This window comes from Salvia splendens, chromosome 2, assembly GCF_004379255.2.
Source record: "Salvia splendens isolate huo1 chromosome 2, SspV2, whole genome shotgun sequence".
NCBI lineage: Eukaryota > Viridiplantae > Streptophyta > Magnoliopsida > Lamiales > Lamiaceae > Salvia > Salvia splendens.
Genome location: NC_056033.1, coordinates 10,281,735 through 10,307,548, shown reverse-complemented (window position 1 = coordinate 10,307,548; position 25,814 = coordinate 10,281,735). Strand labels below are relative to the sequence as shown.

Here is a 25,814-nt window from a genome sequence, read left to right as displayed (position 1 = left end):
ACGATTCCAACAGGATTATATATTGAAATTTCAGATATTTTTTCCTTTGATCACAACCTTTGTTAATTCTATAGATGTAAGATGATAGACAAGTGAATGGAAGATTATGTCGATTGAGCTTTATGCCTTTTTCTCCCTTTTAGTAGGATTATATATTGAAATTTCAGTTATTTTTTCCTTTGATCACAACCTTTGTTAATTTTATAGATGTATGCTGTACTTTGATAGCTTCATCACATGCTCGACCAAAATTGAATGCCCTTGGGCTAAATTTTTGGCACATTGTAGCAATACAACTTGTTATCTTAGATTGACATGTTAGTGTTATGTACTTATGCGCCCTTTGAAAAGATCGTTTAAAAATAACATGCAAACAAATCATGATATTTGGACACATAAATTATTGGAAAAAAAATTGCACCAATGAGATTAATATTTTCATTATACATTCACATCATTTCTTTTACTTTAGTTTTTTCTCCCACAAGTGAAATTAAAATTTTTTAAAGTATAATAATATAATAAAACAAAAAAGTATATACTAATAAGCTGTCTTAGCTCAGTTGGTAGAGCGCGTGGTTTTTAACCACATGGTTGCGGGTTCGCTTCCCCACAGACGGCGTTGATTATGTTTTATTATTATTATTATATTGAAATGTCGAAATTTAAAATTAAGATTTTATTTTTGCTTAGTTCATCAACATCTTTTATTTATGGTGAGTGTCCGAATTTGAAAATTGGTCTCTAAAATCTCTCTTGAGCTACTGAAACAATGAATCCATCTCCAAACTCCACGCATTGATGATCACTGTTGAAAGTGAACTAAAATGAGCTAAATGTGACAATAAGGAGAAGGAAGTCCGAGATAATAAGAAGGAAATTAGTGTGAGTTGGCATACAGGTAGAAGTTAGTTATTAGTTAGAAGAGAGATATGTAGAAATCATGGTATTAAATATGCCCGGTCAATGGATTTTGACCAAATAATAAATGTGACGAGACATTTAATTTTGTGAAATTAAACGACATAGCGTCGATCTACATTTTACGTAGATAAATGTAGTATATTCACTTTCTCAAATCCGATTTCCGGTGAGTGAGAAATAGTGGATTAAAGTTGGACATAATTAGCTTTTAATTAAAGCTTGGAGTTGGAGCTTAGGGAATAAGTAACTAGTGTTAATTATCCCACATTGGAGATTAACACATCTTTTAATGTGTATAAATTAAGTGACTTTATGTTACTTAATAATTATAGTGGACCAAGATGGGTGAAAGAGCCCACACGCGCGCACACGCGCGCGCCGCCGCCCGCCCGCCCGAGCCCGAGCCCGTGCTCGATCTCGGACTCGGACTTGGACTTGGATCTTGGCAATTGGTCTTGGGGCTTGGGGCTTGGGCCAAACTATTCTTTTTGGACCACCGCCGAGTCAGCAATCCAAGTGGCTTGACACGTCGTCAAGCGAGGCACAGTCACGGCTGCCACGTGAGAAATCCACACGCTCCACACACGGGTGGCACACTCCAGCCACACGCCTGTAACCGACGTCGGTTACGAATTTGCCATGATGAGCCTTCAATGGCTGGTTGACCCTGCATGGTGGCTTGGCCTATAAATAGGCTAGCCATACCACTGCATTAGGACACACATACAAGCATTCTCTGCATAAGCTCTCTCCCTCTCTCTGCATTTTCCTTCTGTCGAAGCTCTGCTCTCTCCTCCATCCCGTTCGCCGGAGCTCTACTGATTGCGGTGCTGCATCAATAGAGACGTAGCCGTTTTACCTTTGGGGACGACACGCCAAACCGAAGAGCACTACCGGAGCGTATCTCGTCTTGCGGGAAGAGGCCTCCTCGACTCGGCTAATCATACTGGTTTAGTAGTTTCGATTCTACGTTGTAATTTTTAAGTTCAGTTCCTCCTTTTCTTTTCTTTTGGGTTGTATTACGCCCGGTTTTGTTATCTATTGTAATCCAGAAACCAACAATCGCAAGACGAGATAACTTGCCTTTGAAGGGATTTGGACCTTTTAAACTGAACTAAAAACTTTCGAAACTTAAACCTTTGCTGGAGATGTCGACTGAATCCAACAACGCTGCTGCCACCACCACCGCCGCCATTCCCTCCACCATGGCGACCACTGGACCGGTCAACACTTCATCGATTCCCTCGATGATGCCAACCCCCGACTTCCCAGCTGCCTCATCCACCGTCCCTTGGGTTTGGGACAACCCCTTCGGGGCGTCCACTGGTTCCACCTTTGGTGGTTCGGTTGGTTCCACTTTTAGTGGTTCCCTCGGATCCTTTAATGGATCGAGTGTTGGTGCCTTTGGGCTCAATACTGGTGTTGGATCTTCCGGGATCAACACGAATGTGGGGGGCACTATGCCCAACACGAATGTGGGGGGCACTATGCCCAACACGAACATGGGGGGCTCTATGCCCAACCAAGTTGTTGGCTCCTTCGGGGCCAACGGAATTGGTTCCTTCAATGGACCAAGTGCGGCACCTATGGCACCAAGAATGATGCCACCCGCCGAGAAGCCACCAAAGTTTGGAGGATCTGACTTCAAGCGGTGGTACCAGAAGATGTTGTTCTACTTGAGAACATTGGGCGTCGCCAACTTCCTCACGGAAAATGAGCCGCCAGCGCCAAGTGACCAAGAGACTAGGCTCGAAGTCATGGCGGACTATGAAGCTTGGAGAAAAGGGGATTATCTATGTAAAAATTTTATTTTAAGTGCATTAGATGATAGCCTCTACAATGTATACTCCAATGTAACTACATCTAAACAAATGTGGGAAAGCCTAGAAAAGAAGTATATCATAGATAATGCTGCAGGCACCGAGAACGTCATAGTAGCCAAATTCAATGACTACAAAATGGTCGATTCTCGTCCTATTATGGAGCAAGTCCAAGAGCTCCAAATGATCATCCACTCCTTAGTGGCTGAAGGGATGACCTTGCCCGATAAGTTCCTAAGGTGCACGATCATTGACAAGCTCCCTCCAAGTTGGAAGGACTTCAAGAGTTATCTCAAGCACAAGCGAAAGCAGATGACCCTTGAAGACTTGATCGTGAAGTTGCGCATTGAGTCCGACGTGCGCAAAAGTGATCAAAAGGCTAAGGGCTTCACCCCAAATGAAGCCAAAGCCAACCTGTTGGAGCGGAGCGGTCCCTCCAACAAACGCCCTCGCCCAAACCGTCCAAACGACAAAGAGAAGGGAAAGCAGCCTTCAAAGAAGTTTGAAGGCGACTGCTACAAGTGTGGCAAACCTGGCCACTTTGCTAAAGACTGCCGCAGCAAGAAGAAGAAGCCGACAGCCCACGTCGTTGAGAAGGAGTTCAAAGACTGGGATGAGAACGAACTCATTGCAGTGGTCACTGAAGAGGTTAACCTTGTTGATAACAAGGGAGGCTGGTACATCGACACCGGCGCTACTGCTCATGTTTGCTCCGACAGGAGCAAGTTTGCCTCCTACACGGCTGTTGAAGGAAGGAAAATCAACATGGGGAATCAAGCATCGTCCGAAATCCTCGGCGTTGGCAACGTGATTCTCATGATGACGTCTGGCGTCACAATCACTTTGAAGGATGTGCTGCATGTCCCAGACATCCGCAAGAACCTAGTGTCAGGATCAATACTAGTTTATAAGGGGTTTAAACTTGTATTTGAGTCTGATAGGTTTGTCTTGTATAAGTTTGGAAAATCCCTCGGAAAAGGTTATGTAACCGATGGGCTTTTCAAGCTTAGTGTAGCAACTCACAGTGTTGCAAAGCCATTGGCTAATAATAATAAAGCATCTACTTCCTCTTATTTGACCGAGTCTTCAAATTTGTGGCATTGTAGATTGGGACATGTAAATTCAAAAGTCATTAAAAGATTAGTAAATTTAGATTTACTAAAGGCTAATAAAGTGGATAATCAAGATAAATGTGAAATTTGTCTTGAAGCAAAAATGACTAAGTTGCCGTTTCATTCGGTTGAACGAAGCACAAAACCCCTTGAATTAATTCACACGGATGTATGTGATTTAAAGATGGTGCAAACAAGAGGTGGTAAAAAGTACTTTATCACTTTCATAGATGATTGCACAAGATATTGCTACATTTATCTTTTAAGAAGTAAAGATGAAGCAATAGAGGCGTTCAAAAATTATAAGAACGAAGTTGAGAATCAACTTGGTTGTAAAATCAAAATGATTCGAAGCGATAGAGGAGGAGAATATGTAGCCCCGTTTGAGGAGTTATGCAACGCAAGTGGTATAATTCATCAAACAACTGCTCCATATTCACCACAATCTAATGGTGTTGCAGAACGCAAAAATCGAACTCTAAAAGAGATGATGAATGCACTGCTTCTAACTTCAGGATAACCACATAACATGTGGGGGGAAGCTGTCTTGACAGCCAACTATATCCTGAATAAGATCCCTCTCAAAGGAAAAGATGTCACTCCTTATGAGTTGTGGAAGGGAAGGAAGCCATCCTACAAATACCTCAAAGTGTGGGGGTGTTTGGCAAAGGTGATGGTTCCTCCGCCCAAAGAAGTTACAATCGGACCTAAGACGGTTGATTGCATCTTCATTGGATATGCACTTAACAGTAGTGCATATCGATTTGTTTTTCACAAGTCTGAAATATCGACTATCACAGTAGGGACAACAATTGAGTCAAGGAATGCCGTATTTCTGGAAAATACTTTTCCTTGCAAAGACAAAGAAAAAGTCGTAACCAATTCTGAGACAAGAATTGAAGAAGCCACTAGTTCTAAACCAGTGGAAGAAGAAGCCACTAGTTCTAAATCAGCGGATGCGGAACCTGAATCGCGCAAGCGTGCAAGGCCCGATCCAAAAGATACAGTACTAAGACGTGGTAATAGAGTCAGAACACCAAAAACTTTTGGTCCTGACTACATTGCTTTCATGTTGGATGAAGAACCAACATCGATAAAAGTAGCCTTTGCTGGCCCAGACGGGCTGCATTGGAGAGAAGTTGTTCAAAGCGAAATTGATTCAATTTTGCTAAACCACACTTGGGTGTTGGTAGATCTACCTGAAGGTGCGAAACCTCTAGGTTGCAAATGGGTACTTAAAAGGAAATTTAAGGCCGATGGAACAGTGGATAAATAAAAAGCCCGATTAGTAGTAAAGGGTTTTAAACAAAAGGAATGACATGACTTCTTCGATACCTATTCACCTGTAACAAGGATTACATCTATCCGAGTGCTTCTCGCTATTGCTGCATTGCACAATCTTGAGATTCATCAAATGGATGTAAAGACCGCGTTTCTAAATGGTGAACTAGAAAATGAAATCTATATGGAACAACCCGAAGGGTTTGTAGTACCTGGACAAGAGAAAAAGGTATGCAAGCTAGTAAAATCTCTATATGGATTGAAACAAGCGCCATTGCAGTGGCACTTGAAGTTTGATAATGTGATGTTGTAAAATGGGTTTAAAATCAACGAGTGCGATAAATGTGTCTACATCAAGAGCACTAATAACGGTCATGTTATAGTGTGTCTCTACGTTGATGATATGTTAATCTTGGGTAGCAACACTCAAGTAATTAACGATACAAAGGTCATGTTAAAGAGAAACTTTGACATGAAAGACATGGGTCTAGCCGATGTAATTCTTGGAATGAAGATTCTAAGAACGAATGATGGAATCATCTTAACACAATCACATTATGTTGAGAAGATATTGAATAAATTCAAAGCCTATGATGGCGCGCCGGTTAAGACTCCAATTGAACTCGACGTTCACTTGAGCAAAAACAAAGGCGAGCCCATTGCACAAGAAGAGTATGCACGGGTGATCGGATGCATTATGTATTTGACTAATTGCACTCGACCTGACATTGCTTGTGCCGTGAACAAGTTGATTCGTTACACGAGCAATCCAAGCAAAGAGCATTGGAGAGCTCTTGTGAGGATTTTGAGATATTTAAAACACACTCAAAATCTTGGGCTACACTTCTCGAGATACCCCCCCGGTACTTGAAGGGTACTGTGATGCCAATTGGATATCCGATAATAGAGACTCACTTTCAACAAGTGGATATGTCTTTACTATTGGGGGTGGTGCTGTATCGTGGAAATCCACAAAACAGACCTGTATAGCCCGATCAACAATGGAATCGGAGTTCATTGCCTTGGATAAGGCTGGTGAGGAAGCCGAGTGGCTTAAGAACTTCCTTGAAGACATTCCATGTTGGTCTAAGCCAGTGCCACTAGTGCTGATTCACTGCGATAGCCAAGCAGCTATTGGAAGGGCAAACAATGGCTTCTATAACGGTAAGTCTCGACATATACGTCGACGACATAACACCGTGAGACATTTGATCACAACAGGGGTGATTACAATTGACTATGTGAAGTCAATAGATAATCTAGCGGATAATCTAGCGGATCCGCTAACCAAAGGGTTAAACCGTGATCAAATGAATAAGTTGCTAGAGGGAATGGGTTTGAAATCCACAAACTAAAGAATTGTCATAGTGGTAACCCAACCATGATGACTGGAGATCCCAAGAACTTGGTTCAAAGGGACAACTAAGCTATGAGAGTTCATGGAAAAACACTCAAACTATATCTATTCCCTAGAGAGCAATAGAGTGTTGGAGAGTTTGCCTAGTGGTAAAGGCTAAGTCTATGACTTTTAATGGTTCTTAAGGATCTCAAAGAGGTGGAATTCTCAAAGAGACCAAGTATGGCAAGGTACTTGACTAAGAATCACCTATGTAAGTGCGAAGTGTGGTCGCTTCATAAAAAAAACGCACTTATGAATTCAAAGTGGTGTCCAAGACCGCAATGGACACAGAACGTGAGAACGGATGAGGTTGAGGTATTTAAGCATTAACACCATTGTCTCGGTGCACGCCGTGGGGGATTAGTTCAAAGCATCGCGCTACTAAACCGCCTGTGTATCCGATGGTGTCGACTATGGAGGGTTCAAAGTCAACAACTACCTATCCTTATGCTTATATACCTCTCGAGGGTTGAGCTTGTGTCTGCATGCATATGCATTCGGCTATTTCCACTCATGTGGGGGATTGTAGAAATCATGGTATTAAATATGCCCGGTCAATGGATTTTGACCAAATAATAAATGTGACGAGACATTTAATTTTGTGAAATTAAATGACATAGCGTCGATCTACATTTTACGTAGATAAATGTAGTATATTCACTTTCTCAAATCCGATTTCCGGTGAGTGAGAAATAGTGGATTAAAGTTGGGCATAATTAGCTTTTAATTAAAGCTTGGAGTTGGAGCTTAGGGAATAATTAACTAGTGTTAATTATCCCACATTGGAGGATTAACACATCTTTTAATGTGTATAAATTAAGTGACTTTATGTTACTTAATAATTATAGTGGACCAAGATGGGTGAAAGAGCCCACACGCGCACACACGCGCGCGCCGCCGCCGCTGCCCGCCCGAGCCCGAGCCCGAGCCCGAGCCCGTGCTCGTGCTCGTGCTCGTGCTCGCGCTCGCGGGTCCGATCCCGATCCCGATCCCGATCCCGATCTCGATCTCGATCTTGATCTTGATCTTGGACTTGGATCTTGGCAATTGGTCTTTGGGTGGTCTTTGGGCTTGGGGCTTGGCCCAAACTATTCTTTTTGGACCACCGCCGAGTCAACAATCCAAGTGGCTTGACACGTCGTCAAGCGAGGCACAGTCACTGCTGCCACGTGAGAAATCCACACGCTCCACATACGGGTGGCACACTCCAGCCACACGCCTGTAACCGACGTCGGTTACGAATTTGCCATGATGAGCCTTCAATGGCTGGTTGACCCTGCATGGTGGCTTGGCCTATAAATAGGCTAGCCATACCACTGCATCAGGACACACATACAAGCATTCTCTGCATAAGCTCTCTCCCTCTCTCTGCATTGTCCTTCTGTCGAAGCTCTGCTCTCTCCTCCATCCCGTTCGCCGGAGCTCTACTGATTGCGGTGCTGCATCAATAGAGACATAGCCGTTTTACCTTTGGGGACGACACGCCAAACCGAAGAGCACTACCGGGGCGTATCTCGTCTTGCGGGAAGAGGCCTACTCGACTCGGCTAATCATACTGGTTTAGTAGTTTCGATTCTACGTTGTAATTTTTAAGTTCAGTTCCTCTTTTTCTTTTCTTTTGGGTTGTATTACGCCCGGTTTTGTTATCTCTTGTAATCCAGAAACCAACAAGATTATCGTGTGTGGTTGAGTCTCATGCACTCGTCTGCACCGTAGCTGCATCTTAGCTAAATGAGCGATAGTATAAATAAGTAGCTAGCTTCTTTTCCTCTGTAATTTTTCATAACTTTGATCAATGAGAAAATATCTTCTCTTGTTTCTATCCTCTCTATATTGAGAGTGAATATCTTTTATATCTTCATATATGTTTGATTTCCAGTTTGTACATGGTATCAGTGAACATTTTTTGCTTCCGCATTTTACTCTGAATTTGTAATGGCTCGAGGCAACGTCGGCAACACCGCCGGCAACGCCGGAAGCAGCAGCTCTTCACATCATTCAACTTTGGAGGATAACTCGAGCCCCTTACTATCTTCATCCTAGTGATAATACTGGATTACAACTTGTTCCTCAGATTATGATTGGCTCAAACTGTATCAACTGGAGCAGATCGGTAACTACAGCTCTTTTTGTTGGATATTTTAGTGTAATTTGATTAACTGGTTTGATCAATAAGATCATAATGATACATCAAATAAGTTGGAAGTACGGAGTGTACACTTATTTGAATTCGTTATGACTAGACGGGGGTTCGGGGGCAGCGCCCCCGAGAGCGGGGTCCAAGGGGCAGAGCCCCTGGCCGGGGTCCATTAAAGTTACTGTACAAAATTCTTCATCCGGAAATGTAATTTCTGAAAGTTGAAGGACCAATTTGCAATTTCTTTAAACCGCTAAAAAACTGTTAAAACAGTTAGGGAAACGAAAGGATGTGTCGTTTCATCTTCTTCCTCGTCTTTAAGATCAATATCTGGGTTCAAATTTATTACAGGATTACATACTAATCTTCTAAAAACCTGAATTGTATCCGATCAGAATTTTGGTAGAACCGCCAAATTGTTTTGATCTGAAAGTGTTTCTTCACGCCTTTCAGTACATCCGGTTGTTCATATTTTGGAAATCTCCTAACAAAGATCAAAATAATTATCTGAATATGTCGAACAAGGAAACGACGAAGGAAACAACGAAAGGTTTTGCGAAGTTGGATAAGTTTGCTGGCCAGGATTTCAGACGCTGGCAGAAGAAGATGCATTTCATGTTAACTGGTCTGAAGGTCGTGTATGTTCTGAGTACTCCCATGTCCGAGGCTGTTGAAAATGAAACTCTGGAACAGACGAGGAGGCGAATGAAGTATGAGAACGACGACTACATATGTCGTGGTCACATCTTAAACGGTATGTCTGATTCCCTTTTCGATGTGTATCAAAATGTAGAGTCTGCCAAAGAATTGTGGGATTCTCTCGAAGCCAAATATATGGCAGAAGATGCCTCTAGCAAGAAGTTTCTTGTTGGTAATTTTATTAATTATAAAATGGTTGATTCGAGGCCTGTAATGGAACAATACAATGAATTGTTGAGAATATTGGGACAGTTTTCCCAATATGATATGAAAATGGATGAATCCATTTTTGTCTCAAGCATTATCGATAAACTGCCACCCTCCTGGAAAGATTTTAAAAACAATCTGAAACATAAGAAAGAGGAGTTGAATCTGGTCGAACTTGGAAGTGACTTCCAAATCGAGCAGTCCATACGTGATATGGAAAAGGGTTCTGTCGGTAATGGGAAAACAATGGTTGGTTCTTCTGTGAACATGGTGGAAGAGGGTGAATCCTCCAAGGCTGGGAAAGAGAAAAGATCGTTTCAAGGGAAACGAAAGTTTCAAGGAAATTACAGTAAGGCTGGGGATAAGAAGCCAAAACTGATGTGTTGGAAGTGCGGTAAATCTGGGCACTTCAAACGGGACTGCAAGTCTGGAAACGATGGAAGTAAAGGAAAGAACGTGGCTGGTACTAGTGGATCCAAGGATCCGGGAAAACAAACAGGTTCATTTTCTGTACCTACTGATCATTCGGTTGAAAATTATTATGCATCAATAATTTCTGAAGCACTTTATGTGCAGGATGATGATCTCTCGTGGTGGGTTGATTCGGGTGCAACGTGTCATGTGTGCAAGGATCATCAATGGTTCAAAGATTTCAAACCAATTGAAGATGGATCTTCGTTGAAGATGGGCAACGTTGCAACTGAACCAATCAAAGGATTAGGAACTGTTAGCCTAGTCTTTACTTCCGGAAACTCTTTAGTGTTAAAGAATGTTGTTTATGTACCCGGTATTCGTAAAAACTTGGTGTCTGGTATTGTATTAAACAATTGTGGTTACAAACAAGTTTTAGAAAGTGATAAATATATTCTGTCAAGGCATGGTACTTTTATTGGCTTTGGTTATCTTTGTGGTATGTTTAGGTTGAATCTAGATGTTTCTTTTGTTAATAATTCTGTTTGCATGACTTCGACTAGTACTAGTAATCATGTTAGTAAATCAGAATCGTGGCATGCTAGATTAGGACATGTACATTACAAGAGATTGAAAGACATGTCGAAAATGAGTTTAATACCTGCTTTTGAGTTGAATAATGAAAGGTGTAAAACTTGCATGTTAACTAAGATTACTCGTCAACCTTTCAATAAACATATCAGTAAGGATACTAAGGTATTAGAACTTATACAAAGTGATTTGTGTGACTTTCATTCTACTCCATCACTTGGAAATAAAAAGTATGTAGTTACTTTTATTGATGATGCTACTAGATATTGCAATGTGTTTTTGTGCCATTCAAAAGATGAAGCTCTTGATAAATTCAAAATCTTCAAACAAAGTGTAGAGCTTCATCATGGTGTGAAGATTAAGGTTCTTCGCACTGATAGGGGAGGTGAGTATTATGATCCAGTATATTTCGAATCTACTAGTATAGTACATCAGACCACTGCTCCATATACACCACAACAAAATGGTGTAGCGGAAAGAAAGAATAGAACGTTGAAAGAAATGGTTAATTCAATGTTATGCTATTCTGGCCTAAGTGAAGGATTTTGGGGTGAGGCTATGTTAACAGCCTGTTACTTATTGAACAGAGTTCCTAATAAAAGGAACAAGATAACCCCTTATGAACTTTGGCATAAGAAACCATCGAAACTGAGTTATCTCAGAGTTTGGGGTTGTCGAGCTGTGGTAAGACTAACTGATCCTAAAATAAAGACCGTAGGTCAAAGAGGGATAGATTGTGTATTCCTTGGATATCCTGAAAATTCTGTTTGTTATAGGTTCTATGTCATAGAACCTAATGACTATGTGTTCAAACCTACAAGTTAAAGAGGTTGAATGTATATATTCTTAATAGTTCTTTTGAAAAATTGCATATGTAGGTGCAAGAATAAAGGAACTACCTATATAAGCATGAAGGTTAGCCGCTTCAAGAAGCTAGGACTTGGCTTCGACATGTTTCTGAAGGATAATGACATAGGCTAGTAAAAATAGTGTCAAGATAGAACATATTTGTATGTAAACTTTTGTGTACATTATCTTCATGTATTCAAAGTGAGTTCCCATGGTTCAATCCTTAGAGACACCATGTGTATTCGAATGTATGGAGTGTATAATGTGCTAAGGTGAAATTCAATCGTTACGATATTTCATTTATGCAAAAGTTTGAATTTTGTGATGACTTGTTTTAGTTAATCAATGATTGCACTAAAATAGGGGAGGATTGTTGGATATTTTAGTGTAATTGGATTAACTGGTTTGATCAATAAGATCATAATGATACATCAAATAAGTTGGAAGTACGGAGTGTACACTTATTTGAATTCGTTATGACTAGACGGGGGTTCGGGGACAGCGCCCCCAAGAGCGGGGTCCAAGGGGCAGAGCCCCTGGCCGGGGTCCATTAAAGTTACTGTGCAAAATTCTTCTTCCGGAAATGTAATTTCTGAAAGTTGAAGGACCAATTTGCAATTTCTTTAAACCGCTAAAAAACTGTTAAAACAGTTAGGGAAACGAAAGGATGTGTCGTTTCATCTTCTTCCTCGTCTTTCAAATTTATTACAGGATTACATACTAATCTTCTAAAAACCTGAATTGTATCCGATCAGAATTTTGGTAGAACCGCCAAATTGTTTAACTAAGAAGAAACTACCTTTTATCAATGGCACTCTACTTCGACCGGATGATGATCATATTCTACTTCCGGTATGGATTCGATATAACAGCATGGTTGTTTCATCGTTTCGAAATTCAATTTCACCTCAAATTTGTTCAAGCATAATGTATCTGGAGAATGCTTATGAGATCTGGTTAGATCTGCGCGATCGCTTCTCACAATCTGATTCGGCACGTTCCTATCAACTTCGTCAACAAATCATGAACCTTACTCAAGGTCAGAATGACGTCAGCTCATATTTCACCAATTTAAGGATAGTTTGGGATGAGTTTAAATATTTTCAACCGATTGCTTGGTGTACCTGTTCCACTTGGCGATGCAATAGTGTGCGGCGATGGCAAGCATCTCAAGAGGATGATTGCACGATCTACCATTCTATCTATGGTGCCCTTACCATCACTATCAAACGTCTTCTCCATGGTTGTGCAGGAGGAAAGGCAAAGGAACATAGATCATACATATGCTTCTCATTCTTCAAGTGAACAACTATTTGCCGCAAATGCTGCTTCCTCATCCTACGGCAGAGGAAGGTTATGTACTCACTGTGGTAAAAACAATCATACCGCTAATAGATGCTATGTTCTACATGGTTTTCCACCTAGTTTTGGACGTGGCAGAGGAAAACCTATGTTCAAGAACTCAATGTAGCCTAAATCAGTAAATCTGGTGGAGCATAATATTACTGACTATAGTGATAAACATTTCACTAACAATGATGCAAATTCATCTGTCACAGCAGGTTCTATACATTCACCTATGGAGCAATGCTAGCAACTCATGGCTCTTCTGCAGTCTCATCTTGGCATATCCTCATCTTCTCAATCCATTTCAGCTCCACCAAAAAACATCTCTGTCACACTCATACATTCCTCAACTTCATCATCTCAAATTCCACCTTCACAACCATCTCCTTTTGCTGGTACTTTTTCCTTCACTCCCTCTATAGCTAATATTTCTGCTCCTCATTCATGGTTAATTGATACTGGTGCTACACACCATGTTTGTTGCAATTTATCTATGTTTGATTCATCTCCACCAGTCAGTGAAACTTTTGTGAATTTGCCTAATGGTGGAACATCAACTGTCACACATATAGGCACCATTCATCTCACATCTTCAATCACTATTTTCTATGTTCTTTGTGTGTCTTCCTTCACATTCAACCTGATCTCAGTCGGCTCCTCAACAACTTCTTTACCTTGTGTTGTGAATTTTACTCACGATTCACTCACAATCCAGGAAACTTCACAGGGGACTTTGATTGGGAAGGGTAAACGAGTTGGAAACCTTTACACTCTTGTTGTTGATACTGGTATTATTCCTTCAGCTTCTGTTTCTGTTGTAAACAAAATAGTTTCTGTTGATACATGGCATATGAGACTAGGCCATCCTTCCATAAATAAACTCAAATGTATTTCTGATGTTTTGCATTTACCAAATAGAAACCTTTCTGTTTGTGATATCTGTCCAATGGCCAAACAAAAACATCTCAGTTTAACTCCATCCAAATCTATAGCAGATTACCCTTTTGATTTGATACACTGTGATGTTTGGGGTCCTTTTAATCCTTGCACCACACATGGATTTACCTATTTCCTCACCATTGTTGATGATGTTTCTAGACTCGTTTGGACTTTCCTCATGAAATATAAATCTGATGTCAAAGATGTCCTAACACAGTCCATACACAGTTCCCCTTTGACCTTCGAAACCATTATTTTGAGATGCACTTTCATTTATGTTTAATTCATGATCATGAGTCATGTTTTGTCGCGAAATAGCTACACTCACTAGTACTGGGGAATTGTGGTCGTGACAACTGCATCAGTCAAGGCAATATACTATGCCTCTATTGTAGATAAAGCCACCACAAATTGCATATTCGATTTCCCAGTTACCAAACGAAGTGATGATATACCCAGTTTGTGACTTCCTATTGTCGCGGTTTGATGCGAAGTCAGAATTGTTGTAGCCTTCTAGGCTGTCTCTAGTCTAATCCATACTTCCCTTGTACAAGATTCCATAGTCACTGGTCCCTTTGAGATACCTTAGCATCCATTTCAAGGCCTGCCAGTGGATCCTCCATGGGTTGCTCATGTACCTGCTAGTGATGCTCACTGCATGAGCAAGGTCGGGCCTAGTACATATCATCACGTACATGCCACTTCCAATCATGCTGGCAAAGGGCAGTTTATTCATTTGCTCCACCTCTTCTTTAGATTTAGGCTGTCAGTTGAAACTGCAGCCCCAATGGTGTAGAGACTGTTCTTGACTCGTTAATCTGAAATTTCTTGAGTACATTATCAATGTAATGCTGTTGACTCAACCACAATAGTCTCTTTCTCATGTCTCTAATGATATCAATCCCCAAGATCCTTCTTGCTTCTCCCAAATCTTTCATTTTAATAGATCATTTTTTACTCTTTGGATCTCATTGATATCAGAGCCCGTGACTAGCATGTCATCCACGTACAAGAGCAAGAAAGCTACTGATTTTCCATCCTTTCACTTTATATAAACACAACTATCATACTCAGAGCTTTCAAACCCTATCTTCTTCATATGTTCATCAAATTGAATATTCCATTGCCTACTAGACTGTTTAAGTCCATAAATGTTTCTCTTCAATAGACAAAACTTTCCCTCGTCTTCTGGTTTTATAAACCCCTCCGGTTGTTCCATGAATATACTTTCCTCCAATTCTCCATGTAAGAAAGCCGTTTTTACTTCTATTTGATGTAATTCCCAATCATTTTGTCCAACCAAGGCCATGAGCAATCTGATAGAACTATGCTTTACCACCGGGGAGAATATCTCATTATAATCGACTCATTCCCTCTGATTGTACCCTTTAGCCACCAACCTGGCCTTGTATCTGATTCTGTTATCTTCTAATGCCTCGACTTTCTTTTTGAATATCCACTTGCATCCAATCAGTTTCTGCATCACTTTCCTTGTAACAAGAATCCATGTTTTGTTCTTCAACAAGGAGTTAATCTCATCTTGCATAGCTTTAATCCAACTGTCTCTTTCTCTGCTCTCCTGACTGCTTCTATATAAGTTCCAGGCTCAGTGGACTCCACCTCCTCCGCTGCACAACAGGCATATTATATCAGACTAGAATTATTATACCTGGCTAGTTTCTTAATGTTTGTTCTTCTTTCTCTATCTCTTGCTAGTTTATAGCTGTCAAGATTTCCTCCCACTGGAACATCATCATCATTATCACTAATCTCTTGAATCTGTTCCCCAGCTTTTGATGTATCATCACCTTCACTTTGCTGCTTAACATCTGATTCCTCTAGCAGCTCTACATTAATTAGTGCATTAGAACTTTATGACTTCTTAGCAGTATCTGTGTCTTTGTAAGGCATTTCATTCTCTCTAAAAATCACATCCCTGCTAATCACAACTCTCTGATTTCCTGGTTCTATAGACCATAACCTATATCCCTTTACACCCATTTGATAACCTAGTAAAACGCACTTCAATGCTCTTGGCTGGAGCTTGCCTTGCTTGATGTATGAATAGGCTCTGCACCCAAACGGCCTTTAGCATGGTGTAATTTCCATGATGGCCAAACAATCAGAAGTCAGGAGTCTGATGATCTATTGCTGCTGCAGGACATTTATTCATCAAAAATACTGATGTAGCAGCTGCTTCAGCCCAAAATTTTGAAGGCATTCCAGATGAGATGAACATTCACCTTACCGTCTCTATGATAGTTCTATTTGCCCTCTCTGCCACTCCATTTTGTTGTGAATTATTTGGTACAGTTCTATGCCGCTTAATTCCCTTCAGTTTGCAATATTCATCAAATTCATGAAAAAGGAACTCCAAGCCATTATTTGTTCTAAGACACTTAAGCATTGATCCTTTCTCGGCCTCAACTTCTTTGCACCATTCTCTGAATTTATTAAAAGCTTCAGACTTCTCTTCATGATGTATAACCAAATCTTTCTTGAATAAACATCCACTATTGATAGAAAATACTTGCCTCCACCTACTGACATGGTCTGAGCAGGGCCCCAAATATCACTATGGGCATAGTCCAATGTTGAGGATGATGTGTGCTTTCCAGTGGGATAGACTAATTTTTTGCTCTTGCCAAGAACATAAACTTCACAATCTCTAGAGACCATTCTGGAGTCAGCCTCTATAATCCATCATTTAATTAGCTGGTTTATTCCATCTTTTGAAACATGTCTAAGCCTGAGGTGCCAAGTTTCTGGATCAACTTCCTTCACCATATTGACTTGATCAATCACTACTATAGCCTCCAGGTAATACAAGCTATACCTGCGCTTAGCTTCCATGACCACCTCAGATCCTTTCATCACTTTCATTAGGCCATCAGCAGACAGAAAAGAGCAGCCCTTCCTCTCAAGTGCTCCCAAGGAAATTAAATTCCTTTTGATGTCAGGAATATATCTGACCTCAGTGAGGATCTTCAGAGAGCCATTCTTCATTCTCAATTTGATATCTCCCATTCCATTGACTTTACAAACCTGATTATTTCCTAGAAAAACTGATCCAGTAGACTGCTTCATATTGTTGAACCATTCAATCCTGGGACACATGTGAAAACTGCTACATTGAGAGCTTGTGTTGTCTCTACATCTTGAGCAATACCTGCGGTGTTTTCCTCAGCTGCTTCTTCTTCTTTCTTTCTTTTCCATGAATAACAATTCTTTTTCAAGTGCCCTGGCTTCTTGCAATAATGGCATGATCTAGTTTCCTTTTCTTCCCTTTTATCAGGTTTCTCTTTCTTCTGCCACTTCTTCTTCCCAGCTTTCTTATCCCCAGCTTTATCATTGAGAACTTCACCCGCTTGATCTAGCGGTTTAGCAACAGAGAACTTCTGAAATTCGTTTGCTTTCAAGGCTGTTAGAACTTCCTCATAAGTGAGAGAACTATCTCTTCCATATAAGATAGCATACTTGAGTTGATCAAAACTCTTGGGAAGGGCATTAAGGAGCATGATAGTCTTATCTTCATCTTTTATTTCCCCATCTACACTTTCTAAATCATCCACGGCTTTGACAAAATCATCAAGTTGCTCCATAATTCCTTTCCCTTCAAGAAACTTGATAGAATACAATCTCTGTTTCAAGAATAATATGTTGGAAAGGGATTTCGTCATGTAGATCGACTCGAGCTTTTTCCAAACGGCAGATGGTGTCTTTTCTTTGCACACCTCCCTCAATACTCGATCTCCCAGGCTCACATCAAGGCGTTATGCTCCCTGTCCATCATATCTATTTTCTTGATAATTGTTTTATCTTCAAGATCAGCCGTTTTATCCGGCTCCTTATACTGCAGCGCTTCCCAGAGCCCTTGCTGTATCAACATAGCTCTCATTTTTACCTTCCAAAGCCCAAAGTCATTTTTACCCGTGAACTTCTCGAAATCAAATCGATTAGCTGCCATCGTCAATCTTGCGCACTCCGCTTCCCATAGACGGCGCCAATTTGTGAAATCAAATCACCAATTTGCAACAAACACAAATGAAAATCAAAACGCAAGAACCGAAAAACACAACACGTACGTGGTTCGGCCAATTAAGCCTACATCCACGGGAGAACTCGAGCACTTTGTATTGATATTGAAATGAGGATTACAATTGTACAAGAACTGGAAATTTCACAAGAACTTTTCACAAACACAAGCTGGCCACAACTGAAACCTGACAGAGAATCAAGTAACCAATGTGATGTGAGAACACCTAGAACTGAGTTGCACTTTCCAATCACTAAGATCACCCCACAGCCTTCTTCCCCAACTGAATCTTGTACCAGCTCTCGAAGGTGTATTGCTCACTGTTGAAGGGCTAGTTTTTTATTCATCTCGATGGCTGTTTTTATAATGAAGAGTGGAGGCTACCTAAATACACAATGAGATCTTCTATACATGGTAAGGATTTTCCCTAGTATCAATTATCATTAATGTGTGCATATCAATTCTAGGTCCCTGATTGATCCTTGATTGATTTCTTTCCAACACTCCCCCTCAAGTTAAGTGATGGGATCACCCATCCTTAACATGTCTAATACTCCATGAAAACTCCTCGAATCTACTGCCTTTGTGAGGATGTCTGCCAGTTGGTCTTCAGATCTAACAAACGGAATTTCCACCACCTTAGCTTCAATATTATCCTTGATGAAGTGTCGATCCACCTCGACGTGCTTCGTGCGATCAAGCTGGACTGGGTTCTCGGATATACTGATCGCTGCCTTGTTATCGCCGAACAATTTACAAGACTCTTGTGAGACCAAGTCCAGTTCCGTCATCTTTAGCCATAAGATTTCAGTCAGCCCACTCCTAATCCCTCGAAACTCAGCTTCAGCGCTCGATAGAGCCACTACCTTTTGCTTCTTGCTCCTCCAAGTGACAAGATTTCCCCCTACGAAGGTGAAGTATCCGGCGGTCGACTTTCTATCGTTTGGATTTCCAGCCCAATCAGCATCTGTGAAACCATGAATTTCAAGGTGTCCATGTTTTTCAAACATAATCCCATGTCCTGGTGTTCCCTTTACGTAGCGAACAATCCTCAATACCGCTTCCCAATGAGCAGCTTGGGGTGCATGCATGAATTGACGAACCACTCCTACTAGATCAACTTCCCTACTAGGCGCTGGTATCTTGTGCGAGGGGTTGATTCCGCCCCTTCAATTATCTAGAGACCATGATTCTGTACCATAGGGGTGTCTGCTGGCTTGCAATCAAGTAGCCCGGTTTCTGCCAAGAGATCGAGTACATACTTCCTTTGGTTAATAAAGATTCTCTTTCTTGACCTCAATACCTCTATTCCCAAGAAATACTTGAGTAGGCCCAAATCCTTCATTTGGAATTCAGTAAACAAATTTTTCCTCAACTGGTTGATCTCATCCTCATCATCTCCTGTGAGTATCATATTGTCCACATAAATAATTAAGCACGTGATCTTTCCTTCCCTTTTCTTCAAAAAAAGTGTGTGGTCCGAGTTGCTTTGCTTGTACCCATACTTCTTCATTACCTCCATGAATCTCCCAAACCAAGCTCGTGGTGACTGTTTGAGTCCATACAAGGTCTTCTTCAGCTTACAGACCTTTCCTCCTTCAAACTCCCCTGAAAAACCCGGCGGTGCCTCCATGTAGATGGGTTTCGACAGTTCACCATGTAGGAATGCATTGGTTACGTCAAACTGGTGCAGTGGCCAATCTCTGTTTGCCGCTATAGAGAACAACACCCGAATGGTACTCATCTTTGCAACCGGGGAGAATGTTTCGGCATAGTCGACTCCATATGTTTGGGAGTATCCTTTCGCCACCAGTCTTGCTTTGTACCGTTCAATAGATCCATCTGGCCTTCTTTTTATGGTGAAGACCCATCGACATCCCACTGTGCGGATTCCATCTGGCTTTAGACATACCTCCCATGTTTTGTTCTTCATCAGGGCTCTCATTTCTACTAGCATAGCCTCTCTCCAATGAGCAATCCCTATGGTTTCCTCTGCTGTCCCTGGTAGCTCTTCTTCTTCATAGAGGGCTGCTGCAAATGCCCTTGCCATCTCACTCAAATTCGCTTTTGCCAGATTCACCACAGAATACCGACTCTTGGAGCTAGTCCTTTCAGGGCTATAGCGCTTTGCTGGTATTCCTCGAGTGCTCCTCGGTGGAAGTACATATCTTCCTGTGTCACCGTCAATTGCTGTATTCTCTTCTACACCAGATTCATTAGGAGTAATAATTGTACTGAGCTAGTAGTAATAATTGTATTCTCTGTTGGTCCCGCCAGTGAGTTGCCTGATTGTGGCGACACAGCCCAACTAAGGGGTCTAATGTTATCACTCGGGTTCTCCCCCTGACTATCACAACTCTCCCCCTGACCCAGAGTTTGGGCTTGGAAAAAATATTCACACTCCAGAAAATTACAGTTCATGGTTGTTATTATTTTCCTAGAAGTTGGGTCATAGCAACGGTACCCTTTCTGGTTAGTCCCATATCCCAAAAAAACACACTTAAGAGCACACGCAGAAAATTTACTTCTTTCATGTTTGGGAATATGTACATAAACATAGCAACCAAAAACTCGAAGGGGAAGAGTTAGAGGTTCATGAATTGTAGTAAGGGCTGAAAGAACCTGTAGGGGGGTTCGCATACCCAAAATTTTCGTAGGAAGACGATTGATTAAGTACACAGCGGTAGCAACAGCTTCAGGCCACAAAAATTTTGGGACATTTGAGTCAAAAAACAGGGCTCGGGTGACTTCCAAAATTAATCTATTTTTCCGTTCTGCTACTCCATTCTGTTCCGGGGTATAAGGGCAAGTGGTTTGATGAACGATGCCTTTACTTTTAAAAAATTCTGCCATTTCCTTATTAACAAATTCCCTACCGTTATCAGACCGAAGGACCTTAATGGAAGTTTGGAACTGCGTCTGAATTAAGGTGAAGAAACTGACAAATTTTTCAAAAACTTCTGACTTATTTTTCAAAAAATATACCCAAGTTAATCTTGTGCAGTCATCCACAAATATGAGAAAATATTTAAAACCATGATCACCAACAATAGGCCCCACACATCATCATGTACCAAAGAAAAAATACTCTTAACTCGAGTCTCGCAAGATTTGAAAGACTGTCTGTGGCTTTTCGCCAAAACGCAAGATTCACACGAAATGTCTTTAAATTTAGAAAACTTAGGAAACAGAATTTTAAGATAACCCGAGGATGGATGTCCCAATCTGTCGTGCCACAACCAGGCTTCTCGATTAGCAGATCCGTGAGCAAGCATCGCGGTGCCACCTTGTTGAGTAATCTCATCCACATAGTAGAGGCCTTGACGCTCAGTGCCACGCCCAATTATCCTCATCGTCCTGATATCCTGTAAAACACAGAAATTGGGATGCATTAGTAATGTACAATTGAGCTCCTTAGTCACGTGACTAATGGACATGAGTTTATGGGATAATTTGGGCACATAAAGGCAGTTGGACAGCTTTAGAGTTGGTGAAATTTCTATGGTCCCACTTCCACTAACGTCTGTCAGTTCCCCGTCGGCAGTTTGAATCAAACTTTTTGTAGCCTCATTAATCACAGAAAAAATCATTTTTATCATATGTCATCGTATCCGTGGCCCCGCAATCAAATATCCATCCACTCTCCTTAGAATTAATTATACTTCGGGCCATAAGTGCAGTAGAAATTTTTTCTAAGGGTGCAAAGGGATTTGGGGTCACATATGATATTTTAGACAAGGTTGGGGCTGTTTTTCGGTTTTTAACATGCTGAGGGGTAAATTGAATACAACAATTTATGTGGGGGTCAGATTGTAAATGGTGGGGTACTTTCTGTATTTTAGGCATAATATGAGGACTTGATTGTAAAAAGTTTTGTGGATTAGGGCTAGACAACCCTAATTCGTTACCTCCAACGCCAGATCTGCCTCCTTTCCTCTCAGCGAACGCTGCTTCTCTAATCATCCCGTCCGCCTCTCCACGTCGGCCGCCCCCTCCGGTTCGGGAATCTCCATCTCAGTCCTTCCCCGAGGGTTGGTGGCCTCGCGGTTGCCCCCTCCGGTTCTTCCACCCCGATTGCTAATCTGGCCTTCGCCTTCTGATTTTCATCCCACCAGTCGGGAAATCCGACAAGGAGGAAGCACGATTCTCTGGTATGCTTCTGTTTTCCACAATGGGAGCACCATATTTTCGATTTGTCCGGTTTGAATCCTGTTCTACAGTTGGGTCCGGTGGCACGTGGCAGTGGAGGATGATTGGGACGTTGTTGTGGTAGATTCCGGGCAGCGAAGCCGAGCCCTACTCCGCCCGATGATGAATCATCGATCGCCGTGCGGTTGGAGGATCCGTGTTAGCTGCCGGCGGCATAATTTTGAGCCGGGTAGCTTCTTGTTTCACCCGTCCGTACGCGACTTCGGCTGAGGGCAGTGGTTGCTCTTTGAGTATATCGCGCCGGATTCCGTCATATTTCTCATTCAATCCGGTGAGGAATTTGAACAATTGTCTTGTTCCGATGTAGGTTCGAAATTGTCCGACCCCTTTGTCGCAGCAATCAATTGGGCGATTTTCGCATCAATCTATCTCTATCCAAATTCTGTGGAGACGTCGCCAGTAAGTCTCGAGTCCTTGTTCTCCTTGCACTATCTTACTCGCCTTTTCCTTCAAATCGTACAATAGGTACGGATCGGAGGTGCTTGTGAATGTGACGAACAAACTCTCCCATAGAGCTTGTGCGGTTTGGTGGTGCGCGAAGTCCACGACAATATCAGTTTCGATATTATCGACTATCCATGAGAATACGATCATGTCGGTTTCTTCCCATTCGGTATAGCCCTTTGTCCCCGGTTCTAGTGGCTGTGGTACGCCTGTGATGTACCGATTTGCTCGCCTTCCTCCAATGGCTATATTCATCAGTTTGTGCCATAGAGGATAGTTATTTCCATTGTGTTTGACTGCGAGAGTAACTTGTTTACTCATCCTTAATCTTGCATCTTCTACGTGTGGTTTCTCTTCTTCGTTGTCTGACATTTTTGTGGATTTCTGCCCTGTTTTTGGTCAGAGGTTTGAGGAGGGTATTGAACTATGATGAATCAATTTCTGAGTTCACCAATTTGGATCGAAAAGCATGCTCTGATGCCATGTTGAAAGGCTAGTTTTTTATTCATCTCGATGGTTGTTTTTATAATGAAGAGTGGAGGCTACCTAAATACACAATGAGATCTTCTATACATGGTAAGGATTTGCCCTAGTATCAATTATCATTAATGTGTGCATATCAATTCTAGGTCCCTAATTGATCCTTGATTGATTTCTTTCCAACACTCACTGAATGTGTGTAATTTTTCTCCTACCTTCTCGCCTCTCTTCTTGAATGAGTATTTATACTCAGCCCTAATTAGAAAAGATCCTGAGCTATGATCAGATGCAATGCGCCCTCACGTACACCTCATTAATTGATGTTGTGAGACGTACAAAGCTAAGAGAGTATCAAAAATAAATTGATACTTGCACAGCGAAACCAGGATAATTTTTTTCCCTCTTGCTGGATTAAATAATGAGACCAAAACAAGAAAACAAATTTGGTGCAGAATAAAAATGTGAGACTAGAATTTTACGTGGAAAACCCAAATAGGGAAAATCCACGAGATCGAAGTCTAAATCTTCCACTATGTATATAGTAGGCTTATAAATTCTCCCTACACTCTATAGGGGAAACACAAATCTCAAGTTAAATAACTTGGAATATACACAAGAGGATTGAGCTACAATTATAAGGGAGATAGAAAATTTTCCTCACCTTTTCTTCTCTCAGAAATGCACTCACCGCACTCTCTCTTGCTCTCTCTCACTAGCTAATGTGATTCTTAGCTCTCGCACTCTCTTCACCGATGGAAGTGAGCTCTATTTATAGAGCTATTGAGCTGCAATTTTCTTCTCCTACAACCGCCTCTACAGCCATCCCTATAGCCGTAATTGTTGAAGGAGGATACCATGTGTGGACTTATGTAGTGTAAATAATGTCATTTCCATCTTGTTGCATTTATTGCAACATCCTCACCAATCTTTTTATGGTCAAAGATGGTGGCTTCCACATGGGGTGGAAATACTCAACAATTCTCCTCCTCCACCTTATGTGGGGATTCAACGAGACCCGCTTCTCATTTGCAGATCTCAAGCTTATCTCGGGGTAAGGACTTGGTAAGCATATCGGCACCGTTCTCATCGGTGTTCACCTTCTCCAGCTGCAAAAGCTTTCTGTCATGTGCTTCTTGTATCCAATGATACCTCACATCAATATGCTTCGTTCTTGAGTGAAAACTCGAATTCTTACTCAAGTGAATTGCGCTTTGACTGTCGCAGTAAAACACATACTTCTCTTGCTTCAAGCCCAACTCTTGTAAAAACTCATTCAACCACAACATGTCTTTACAAGCTTCCGTCATAGCTATATACTCTGCCTCGATTGTGGATAATGCCACACATTTTTGAAGTTTTGATTGCCACGAGATAGCTCCCTTGCAAGTCTCATCAGGAATCCGGACGTGGGCTTCCTGGAATCTACGTCACCAGCCATGTCTGCATCCGTATATCCATCTAGTAGGATATAGTTGTTGCCAAACTTTAGAAAAAGTTTAGAAGTACCTCGCAGGTACCGAAATATCTATTTCACTGCGGTCCAATGCTCTTTTCCCAGGTTAGAGAGAAATCTACTAACCACACCAACTGCGTGAGCTATGTCTGATCTGGTACATATCATAGCATACATTAGACTGCCCACCGCAAAAGCATATGGTACCTTTCGCAGCTATTCCTTCTCTGTCTCACTTGTCGGGCATTGAGCAGAGCTGAGCTTCATATGACCCGCAAGTGGAGTGATGACTGGCTTCGACTTGCTCATACTGAATCTTTCATGAAGTTTCTCAATGTATTGTTCTTGAGATAACCAGAGCTTCTTGCTCTTTCTATCCCTGGAGATCTTCATTCCAAGGATCTGCTTAGCCGCGCCCAAGTCTTTCATCGCAAAAGACTCGCTTAGCTCTTTCTTCAGCTCATCAATCTTGCTGGCATCATGGCCTACAATCAGCATGTCGTCAACGTAGACTAACAGTATGATAAAGTCACCCCCTGCGAAATTCTTGAAGAAAACGCAGTGATCTAAGGTGGTCCTGTTGTAGCCATGGGTTGACATGAAGGACTCAAACTTCATGTACCATAGTCTGGGAGCTTGTTTTAGGCCGTACAAGCTCTTCCTCAACCTGCACACAAGGTTCTATTTCCCTTTGACTTTGAACCCTTCAGGTTGGTCCATGTAGATTTCTTTTTCCAAATCTCCATGCAGAAACGCCGTCTTCACATCAAGTTGCTTGATCTCTAGGTCTGAGCTGGCAGCAATCGCGAGCACGACTCCGATTGAAGCATCTTCACCACTGGTGAGAAAATCTCTTCAAAATCAACACCCTTTCTCTAACTGAAACCTTTCACAACCAATCTGGCCTTGTACCTTGGTTGTGAGCTGTGTTCCTCAGCCTTCAATCTGTAGACTCACTTATTTTTTAGTGGTCTCTTGCCGGCTAGCAACTGCACCAAGTTATAGATGTGATTTTGATATAAGGAGTTCATCTCCTCCTTCATAGCCTCTAACCACTTCTCATTTTGGTCATGCGCCATGGCTTCAGCAAAACTTTGTGGCTCTCCTCCATCAGTGAGCATTACATACTCATGTGGGTCGAATCTCCTCGTCGTCTGCTCCATCATCAATCAGATCGCCTTGCTCCGGTTGGATATCTCCTCTGTAATACTGAACCGTCGGTGAAGGAACTGGATCTAAGTTTACAGGAACTTCTGAATTAGATTCAGGCTTTTCTTTCGCATCATGAGCAACTTGATCTTCAAGGAATACGACATCTCTGCTTCTGATGATCTTCCTATTAATCGGGTCCCATAATCTGTAATCAAACTCTTCATGAGCGTATCCCAAGAAGATACATGGTTTGGTTTTGTCATCAAGCTTGGATCTCTCATCTTTTGGAATGTGCACGAATGCCCTGCAGCCAAACACTCTAAA

The 25,814-nt window shown here is 41.6% G+C and overlaps 1 non-coding gene across 1 annotated transcript; it reads left to right on the top strand.

Annotated features, from left to right (window-relative positions):
• Positions 1 to 548: 548 nt before the first annotated feature.
• Positions 549 to 622, top strand: TRNAK-UUU. Its single transcript has one exon. It is a non-coding gene; the product is annotated as a tRNA-Lys (tRNA).
• Positions 623 to 25,814: the final 25,192 nt, after the last annotated feature.